Genomic DNA, 11,000 nt, shown 5'->3' on the forward strand with positions numbered 1-11,000 from the left:
TAAAACAGCTTACTGAAAATAGCATAAATGGTGATGGTGATCTCAGACAGGGAGGGAGGACTAGGTAACAGACTAGAAAAGCATCTCTATGTAGAACTGAAACAGCTTTTTCCAACAATAGTAAATTATCCAGGGGTTATTAGGAGCAGGCAATAGGTAGAGGAGAACACTCCTCACTTAATGGAACCATTGTGGACAAGGCCAATTACCTAATACATTGCAACTAGCAGGTATGTAACAAATGACTTCCTTTCACATCTTTGGGTTAAAACTTTGAAATTCAGAGTTATAGAGCATCAGTCTTTTAAACAGTAATCAGTCTTAGTTTCTTTAATCCATCTTGCACTTTTGCTGTTTTTTGTTTTGTTTTGTTTTGTTTTGTTTTGTTTTGTTTTTCTTTTTTTGTTTTTGAAGTGACATCTGATCAAAATCAGTATCTGATATCAGAGGTATTAGGCAAACTCAGACAAGCACAGGCAATGAATAAACTGAGAAACTCCTTAAAATATAATAGAAATGTCAAGTTGGAGTTTCTGTCCTCAAAGATAATAGTCTCCCTAGATTTGTTTTAAAAAATACATTAAATGCTTGGAAAGAACTATAAGGATATAGATATGCTTCAAAGACAATGTTTGGAATGCTTGTATGTGATATAAGACTTCTAACATTTATTTGGGGTAGAAAATTATAGCTTTGTTGAGAGAGTGAGCAGTCTCCAAGCCTACAGGATTTAATACTAAAGAATGTTTATTTTTCATTTATCAAAAATCAGTGGAGGCGCTAAGCAGTTCTCCAAAGAGACTATTCTCTTTGCAGTTACTTAGTGATGCAGTATAAGGAATTTACTATCACTTATTAGATGCTCTGCCTGGTTTTGTAAGATCTACAGTTAGGATAGAGGAGACAATGCCCAGTGGTCAATTGCCTCCTTTCAGAAAGCTTCTTCTATATGCAATGAGAAATCATGGATAAGCTGTGAATTTACATGATACTTGTTATCATTCAGCTATTACTATAAGTATTATCTTGGTAAAACTTGAAAACACTAATACCAAATATTTTTTCTAGGCTTCGAAGATTACAGGACTGGAGAATTGGCTTGAGGTTTAACAAAACATGTTTCTTTTGTCAGTGTTCAGTTCCCAGCATCAAACACTGGTAGTACTCTGTCTCTTCTAACTCTAGCTGATCAGGGTCTGAGACCCTATTCTAGTGTCTCTTACCATGAATACATACCTAACATACAGAAAATAAATCTTAATATAAAAAGATTAGTACAAAGTCTCTCTTGCCTTTAGCTTCTTGCTACACAAACTAGTTTGTTTCTTCTGTTCACCTAAATTAGTATTTATTACAATGTAAAACTCAGAAAGTAATAATTTCAATTTGATGTGTTCTCATTATCATGAGAGAAGCAGAGATAAAATATACATATATCTGCAGTTTATTTACCTGCAGTACACTCAGATAAAAGTCAGATTTATTTCCTGCATTTTGATTCATCTTTCTAACAATATAAACATCAGCTCCTCCACCTGTATATATGACAGATCTGCATTCCTGTTCCACAAACCCACAGTCCTGTCTGTCTCCCAAGAGACCTGTTCTAACCCAGGACACACCTGTCACTGGAGAGGCCTGCTTAAATCAGGGATGCCAAGGCAAGTTAACACCAGAGACAACCAGATGGCAAAAGGTATGTGCAAGAACATAATCAACAGAAGTTAATACAATTTGGCAACATCAGAAGAAAGTTCTACTACAGCAAACTCTGAATACCATAACTCACCTGAAGAGCAGTATTCTGATCTTAAATCACATCTCCTGAAGTTAATAGAGGCCTTTAAAGAGGATATAAACACAGTCAAACAGGTAGAAGGCTGTAAGAAGAAACAAATAAATACCTTAAAGAAATACAGGAGAATACATTCAAATAGGTGAAGGGAATGAACAAACTAGTTCAAGACCTAAAAATGGAAGCAGAAACAATAAATAAATCACAAATGAAGGCAAATATGGAGATGGAAAACCTAAGAAAGAGATCAGGAACTATAGATCCGTGCATAAACAAACAGAATACAAGAGAGGGGAAAGAGAATCTGAGGCATAAAAGATGTCGTAGAAGAAATTGATACATTAGTCAAAGAAAATGCCAAGTGTAAAAAGTTTCTAACTCAAAACATCAAGGACATTTAGGACACATTGAAAGAGTAAAAGGAATAGAAGACGATGAAGATTCCCAGTTCAAATTGTCAGAAAACACCTCAGAAATTGAACATAGTTCTACTGGAAGATCGAGCAGTACCACTCCTGGGCATATACCCAGAAGATGCTCCAACTTGTAATAAGGACACATGCTCAACTATGTTCATAGCAGCCTTATTTATAATAGCAAGAAGCTGGAAAGAACCCAGATATCCCTCAACAGAGGGATGGATTGAGTTAACCCAATCACAAAGGAACATGCATGATATGCATTCACTGATAAGTGGATAATAGCCCAGAAGCTCAGAATACCCAAGATACAAGATACAATCTGTAAAACACATGAAACTCAAGGAAAAAGGAAGACCAAAGTGCGGACACTTCGATCCTTCTTAGAATGAGGAACAAAACACCCATGGAAGGAATTAAAAAATTTGGAGCAGGGACTGAAGGAATGGCTATCCAGAAACTGTCCCACCTGGGAATCCATCCCATACACAGTCACCAAACCCAGACACTATGGCAGATGCCAAGAAGAGCTTGCTGACAGGAGCCGGATATAGTTGTGTCCTGAGAGGCTCTGCCTGTGCCTGACTAAAACAGTAGTGGATGCGCACAGTCATCCATTAGAAGGAGCACAGGGTCCCCAATGAAGGAGTTAGAGAAAATATTCAAGGAGCTGAAGGGGTCTGCAGTCCTATAGGAGAAGCAATAATATGAACTAACCAGTACCTCCAGAGCTTCCTGGGACTAAACTACCAATCAAAGAAAACACATGGTGGGACTTGTGGCTCTAGCTGCATATGTAACATAGGATGGCCTAGTCTGTCATCAATGGGAGGAGAAGTTCTTGGCCCTGTGAAGGTTCTATACCCCAATATAGGGCAATACCTGGGCCAGGAAGCGGGAGTGGGTGGGTTGTGGAGCAGGGTAATGGGGGAGAGAATAGGAGATATTAGGAGGGGAAACTAGGAAAGGGGATAACAGTTGAAATGTAAATAAAGAAAATATCTAATAAAAAAAAGAATATGAATGCAAAAATATTCAATAAAATTCTCTCAACCAAATCTGGAAACACATCAAAAACATCATTCACCACAATCAAGTAGGCTTCATCCCAGAGATCAGAGCTGATTCGATATATGAAAATTCATCATTTTAATGCACTGTGTAACTAAAAAAAATCACAAAATTCTCTTATTAGAAGCTAAAAATGCCTTCAACAAAATCCAACACCTCTTCATATATAAGTCTTGAACAGATCATGAATTCAAGGTACATTTTTAAACATAATTTAAGCAAAGTACAGCAGACCAACAGCCAACATGAAATTAAATGGAGAGAAAATGAAAGCAATTCAACTATAATTAGACACATCACAAGACAGCTCACTATCTTCCCTATATTCCATAGAGGATTTGAAGTTCTATATAGAAAAATACAACAATGAAAAGAAATGAAGGGGATATAAATTGGAACGGAACAAGTCAAAGAATCACTGTTTGAAGATGATATGATAATACACACAAGTGACTCACAAAATTTTGTTAGAGAACTTCTACAGCCGAAAAACAACTGCAACAAAGTGGCTGGATATATAATTCACAGTTATCAGTAATCCTCTTTTATATAAAAGATAAATGGGCTGAGAAAGAAAGTAGGAAAGCAACACCCCTCACAATAGTCACAATAATATAAAATGTCTTGGTATAACTCTGACCAAGCAAGTGAAAGATCTGCATGACAAGAACTTCAAGTCTTTGAAGAAAGAAATCTAAGAAGACCTCAGAAAATGGACAGCTCATTGATTGTTAAGGGTACCATATTGAAAATGGCCATCTTTCAAAAGTCAATGTATGACTGAATGCAATTCCCATTTAAAAAAATATATACAAACACAATTTCTAGAGACATTGAAAGAACAAGTATCAACTTCATATGGAAAAACAAAACACACAAGATAGACCAAAAATTTTTGAGCAATTAAAGAACTTCTGTAGAAAGCACCATCCCTGACTTCAAGATGTACTACAGATCAATAATCATAAAAACTACATGGTACTGGAACAGGGACACAAAGGTAGATCAATGGAAAAAATTGAATATCCAAAAATAACCCCATACATGTTTGATCACTTGATTTTTTTTTACAAAGAAATCAAAATTCTATAGTGAAAAAAATGTTTTAAACAAATGGTGCTGGTCTAAGTGGCAACATGTATGTAGAAGAACGCACATTGATCCATATTTATCACCCTTCACAAAGCTCAAGTCCAAGTGGATCAAGGACATCAACATAAAAACAGATACACTGAATCTAAAAGAAGAGAAAATGGGAAATAGTCTTGAACATATTGTAACAGGAAAAAAATTTCTATACAGGACACCAACTGCTCAGCTTCTAAGGTCAACAATTGATAAATGGGATCTCTTGAAACAGAAAAGCTTTGGAAGGCAAAGCACATTGTCAATATGATAATGTAAACAGCAGCCTACAGGTTGGGAAAAGATCTTCACTAACCCTACATCTGATAAAAGGCTAATATCTAAAATATGTAAAGAACTCAAGACGATAGACCCCAGAGTACCAAATAATACAATTTTTAAAAAGTTATATAGACCTAAACAGGGAATTCTCAACACAGGAATACTGAATGGCTAAGAAGCATTTAAAAAAGATTCAACATCCTTGATCATCAGAGAAATTCAAATCAAAAGACCTTGAGATTCCAACTTATACTAATAAGAATGGCTAAGATAAAAAACTCAAATGTTAGCACATGCTGAGGATGTGGAGAAAGGGGAACACTTCTTCATTTTTGGTGGGATTTCAAATTTATAATCCACTCTAGAAATCAATTTTGGTGGTTTCTCAGAAAATTGGGAATTGTTTTACCTCAAGACTCAGCTATAATGCTTCTTTTTACCCAAAAGATACTTTACCATATCATGAGGTCACATGCTCTACTATGCTCCTAACAACTTATTCTCAATATCCAGAAATTGGAACCATAGAGATCTCCCTCAACTGCTGAATGGATACAGAAAATGTGGTTCATTTACACAATGAATACTATTCAGTTATTAAAAACAAGGACCCCCTGAATTTTTCTGGCTAATGGATGGAACTAGAAAATATTATCCTGGGTGAAGTAATCAAGACCCAAAACCCATGTATATTCTCATTGATATTTGAATATTAGCCAAAAAGTACAGAATACCCATGATATACCCACAGACCCTAAGCAGTTAAACAAGAAGGAAGGCCCAAGTGAGCATACTTCAGTCCCACTTAGGAGGGGGAAAATAATCATGGGAGGCAGATGAAGGGTACTGTGTAGGAGAGGAGATGGGGAGGAGAAACTGGGGCAGATTAGGTGAAAGATAGGAGAGAGACCCCTGGGAGTTCTCATAAACTAAGCCATGAACAAAGAGAGCACTCATAGCCTGACCAACTCTCCAGGTATTCATGTAGCAGAGGGCTTTCCTCTCTGGCCTCAGTAGAAAAGGATGTGCCTAATCCTATACATAATTGATGCCCAAGATTGGGGGAATATTAGAGTCTGCACACTTCCTTCAAAGGAGAACAGAGGGAGTGGGGAAGAACTTGGTGGTGGAGGAGCTGAAGTAATACAATAAAAACATACACATCTCTGTGCCTCTCTCTCTCTCCTCTCTCTGTGTGTATGTGTGTGTATGAGTGTGTGGGCATGCAATGTTGAGAATGAAAGTCTAATAACTCTCAGTATAGCATATAAGGATTTAATGATTAATTCACACAAAAAGATTGAACTGTTACCTAGTTTAATTTTTTATCTTTAAATTTATAAGTGGAAATTAATGGGACCTGGAAAAGCTTCAAAAAAAAAGAATAGTAGGTTTAAAATAACTGTGGCCTGGAGTTTTATAGATGATATTGTAAGTAATACAAATTGTTTTTTGATATATTCATTTCTTTTCATTTTTGAGAGCAAACTCTGATGGAATATGGTACTGTACAGCTGTTATTTCTCATCAGTAATAATTATCTCTTTGTAAAATTCAATCTGTTGTTCTGTAAGCTGAATTATTTCTCTGAGCCAGCTACCAAAATCACTGTGTAACACTTACATGTTTATTTTTTAACTGGTGTGCAATATATTCTTTCTGATGTCACATAATTTATTTATATCTATTGTTATTGTTTTAACTTACTTGTATGTTGTATCTCTCTCTCCATATATATAGATAGATAATAAATATATAGATATAGATATTTATTCACATTTATTTAATAGTTGGGGCACTTATTGACTGTACATTTATAAATAGCAAATCATTTCTATAGCTTTCTTCACCAGTGTCATGTTTTAACAGTGCTGAATGTGGACAAAAGTGTCCATAAGTAAGAGAAGGCTGGCCCCAATAAAGTAGGACAAATATTTCACTCAGGAAGAATTAAAACAAGGTTAGTAGATGACTATACCTGAGGATAGAGAAGGCACCATTAATCTGAGAATGAAGGAGGGGAGAGGGGCAATCTTGTGGAAACCAGCCTGCAGGTCAGTCAGAAGTCTAAAAAGTACCATATAACCCGGATATGCAATTTGGGATATAAACCCAAAGGACTCATATTTCACTATAGCAATATGTCTTCATCTGTGTTTTTGGCTTCACTAGTCACAGAGGCAGAAAATGGAAACAGCACAGATGTCCATCAGCTGATGAAAGTTGAATTAAAATATGTCATATTTAAACAATATAATTTTGTTCAGTTATAAAGAGAAACAAAAATGGGGGGGTTTCAGATAATTGTAGGGAAATGGCAAATGAACAAACAAACTAACTAACCAACTAAAACAACAATGTTGAATCAAGCAATACAGTCTCTGGAAGACAATCACTTATTCTCTTCTATAAGTGGAGTTTAGCTGTAGATTATTATTTTTTTGTTTTTATCTTGAAGATATATGACACAAAATAAGGGGATTGGATTACTGGCAATACTATGGAAATCAGTATGTGGAAAAAGTTAAGTGCCTATTCAGTTGGGTAATGGACAATAGTGATGAAGGGAAAATGGTTTAAAATGAAAGGTTATTAAAAACCTATGTGGAAAATTACATTTTTAAGCTAATTAAAATATATAGGTTAGAAAATAGTAGTTTGCAGGTAATTGCCCCGTGTGGGCAAACAATGCTCCATGCAGAGGTTATGCATCATTAAATAAAAATCCCAATGTCAGATATAGAATGCTTCCTTATAATTTGTTGATCAGGAAGGCCTTGGAAGTCACCAAAATGATATAGGATATCATATTGCTCATAGATTCTATCTTAGTGTATTGCTGTAATAAAACACTATGACCAAAGCAACCTATAAAGAAGAAAGTATTTAATTTGACTTATGGTTTCAAAGGGCTAGAGTCTATGATTCATGATTGACAGAACTACTGAGAGCTCACATTTTGATCTGCAAGGAGGATAGAGAGACAGAGAGACAGACAAAGGCAGATTCAGAGACAGAGACACGGGTACTATGGTGCCAGTATGTACCCAATGAAAAGTCTATACCCAGTAGTAAATTTCTTCTACCATGGCCACACGTAATCCCTCCCAAACAATTCTACCAAACTGGAATTATATATTAAAATATGTGAGCCTGCAAAACCATTCTCATTCAAGCCACCACATTAATGTCCACAAGAACTAAACGATAAAACACTTCTCCTGAAAAGAGCATTAACATTAGTTGTAACACAGTAAAAATCAAGTTGTAGTTGAGTTGGACAAGTCCTTAAAGACACAAAGTAGACTACTGTGAGGGGGGGAAATGCCTTCAGTGCTCTTTTGTGTAGCAGTTTTATCTGAAGCAATTTATCTTGGAGGAAATCTTCCTAAGACTCAGGAGGTTAAAAAGAATCTAAAGCAGCAGGGTAATCTATACTGGGGTAAAGAATTCCACACTTTAGGGAAGTTTCTTAAATTCAAGATGTAAACAACTCAACAGCTTCAGGAAATACCTGAAACTAACCATACTCCTTCCTCCCCAAGTATAAAAGCAGTAAGGACTACCAAAAGCCTCTTTCAGACAAGCTAAGCTGCCTGAAGTAGGCTCATACAAACTGGGCTCCTTGGGAAGGGCGCTCTCTGGTCTCCTAAACTGACTGCTGGTTGTGAAGAGTATTCCATGGTTCCAGTTTTTGATAGCTGTTACCTATGATATGCTTGACTATTAGTGATACAGCTCTTTTTTTTTCAGTTATTTCTGCTTCTATAAGTAACACCTCACAGATATCCCTGAAAGCAACACCAAGAAACCCATTCACTCAACAGCTAGACTTCAGGGCTTTCTTTACTTTGGACTGTTGTCAGTTCATTTTCATAGTGAGGACACCTTTACTTTTATCTCACCAGGAATAGTGTCAAAGGACATAGTCCTACCCTGATGTGAATCAAATAAACTACAATATCATCCCATCAGGAAAATTATGTCCAATAGTTTAGTGAAGGACATAAAAGATTCCGGATTAGATTGAAGGCTTAATTCACAGGAAAGAATTCATACTTGGCACTATGAATCTGGACAAAATCTTAATGCATGTGGTAGGGATTATAGTCCAAAGAGAGAATCTTCCTTCTCTTGCTGTGAAAAAGTGGACATTTTAAAACTGCCTTCTAAATATTCATGTTTCTACCCACATCTACGTGTTCCTTTTAGCTTTAATCAGAGTTTCTGAAATAGGTGACAGTTTATGCAGATTCATAACTAGTCAATGTGTTGACAGCTTACCTATATAGGGCATGCATATCACCTTTATCCAATTCTCAATAAAACAATAAAGGTGAGGCTTGCAACAAATGTAAAAGTAGAGGTTGGGAAGATAGCTCTCGCTTAAGCACTGTCTTGTAGATATGCTATGGCAGCTGAACTCATGAACTCATAGCAGTAGTGTTTACCTACTTGGACAAGACCATAATGTTGGCCCTAGCAAGAAGGCTCATAATGTCTCACTCTTCCTGAGAGACTCTAAATGGTTAATGGTTCCTAGGATTGGACTCAAAGTTAGGGTTATGTTTCTTACCAGTACAACCTCTGGTACTTTGCTCTTTCTGGATTAACAATATCCTCAAGTCATGCTTATGCAGGTGGTCCTAATTAAATGCACTGCACCACAAATAAAAGTCTTGAAAGCAGTATTAGGAAGGAAGTGTGTGTGTGTGAATGTGTGCGTGAAATACATGTATATAATATATATGGTACTTATATAATTGTGAAATAATACTTTTTTTAAAGAGAGACACTGATATGATGTTTATATAATTAATCAATAACTATAATGTTTCATTTTCTTTCTGATAAAAATCATTGCGACTACCTCACAGTCATGCAAATCCAGGATAGAATTTGCCCCCCCTTCCCAAAATTATAAATAATAAAACTGCCAAAGGAACTATGGACAGGTGTGTACAAGTAATGTGTGTATTCACTAATTTATCATGCCAAACATTCACAATAAGCAAGTGTGCATGTGTTTACATCTAAATACATTTGGTACTTGAGATATTCCAAAGCGTGCATGTCTGTGTGGGTCTGTGTGACTCTAACAGAATGACACCCATATATATATATATATATATATATATATATATATATATATATATGTTAATAAACCCAGGGTCCATGCCTATCAAATTTGTATGCAGCACAATATATTTATGAATCATTGGGTGGTGTTTTTTTCTTTCTTTTGGTTTTTAATTTGTTTGGATGGTTTTCATTTGTTTTGGTTTTGTTTTTGTTTTGTCTTGTTTACTAGGTCTTTGGGCTATCTAGTCTCTCGCCCGTGATTTCCCAAGTAGTATTGGGTATCAGTTCCTTCTCATGGAGTAGGTCTTAACTCAAATAAGACATTGGTTGGCTATTCCCACAAGTTCTGTGCCACTATTGCCCTAGCATATTTTGCTTTTTTTTTACTTAATTTTATTTCTTTTACTTATTCCCTTTACATCCCACTCACTGGTCTCCCTACCCTCTCCAACAATCCTTCTCCCATCCCTCATCTGCTTTTCCTCTGAGCAGGTGAGTTCCTCCTGGACATTCCCTCCGACCCTGGCTCTTCAAGTCTCTGTGAGGCTCTGTGCTTCCTTTCCCACTAAGGCCAGACAAGACAGCCCAGCTAGTAGAACATATGCCACATTTAGGCAACAGGTTTTGGGATAGAGTCCATCCCAGTTGTTCAGGTGATACATCTACACCATGTAATAGTATTCAACTATTAAATACTAAGATACCATGAATTTCGCATGGAAATAAATGGAACTTGAAAATATCATCCTGAGTGAGGTAATCTAGTACCAAAAGGACATGCATGTATATACTCATAAGTGGATATTTGTCTTAAAGCACAGTTACCATGCTACATTCCACAGACCCCAAGAAACTAAACAAGAAGAAAGGCCCAAGAAAAGAAGCTTGAATCTCACTTAGAAACAGAAATGTAATAGTTTTAAGAGGCATATGGAGGGGGTAACTGAGAGGAAGGAGTATGGGGACAGAAATGAGGAATTCAGAATCTCATGTGGGGAAGGACAGGAGAGATGGCTAGATGGCCAGGGAAATGAGTGGAAATTGGCAATTGATGGGGTGAGGAGGTGGTTTACATTTCCAGGAGAATGGAGGCACTCAAGAATCAACAGGAGTGATCTTTGTAGTGACTTGTCACATTGGAGATGTGGAACCTGAAAAGGCTACTTCCTATAACCAGACAGGGAACCACAGTGGAACTATAGATACACCAATCCAAACAAAAAACG

Source organism: Mus caroli, chromosome 12, assembly GCF_900094665.2.
Source record: "Mus caroli chromosome 12, CAROLI_EIJ_v1.1, whole genome shotgun sequence".
Lineage (NCBI taxonomy): Eukaryota > Metazoa > Chordata > Mammalia > Rodentia > Muridae > Mus > Mus caroli.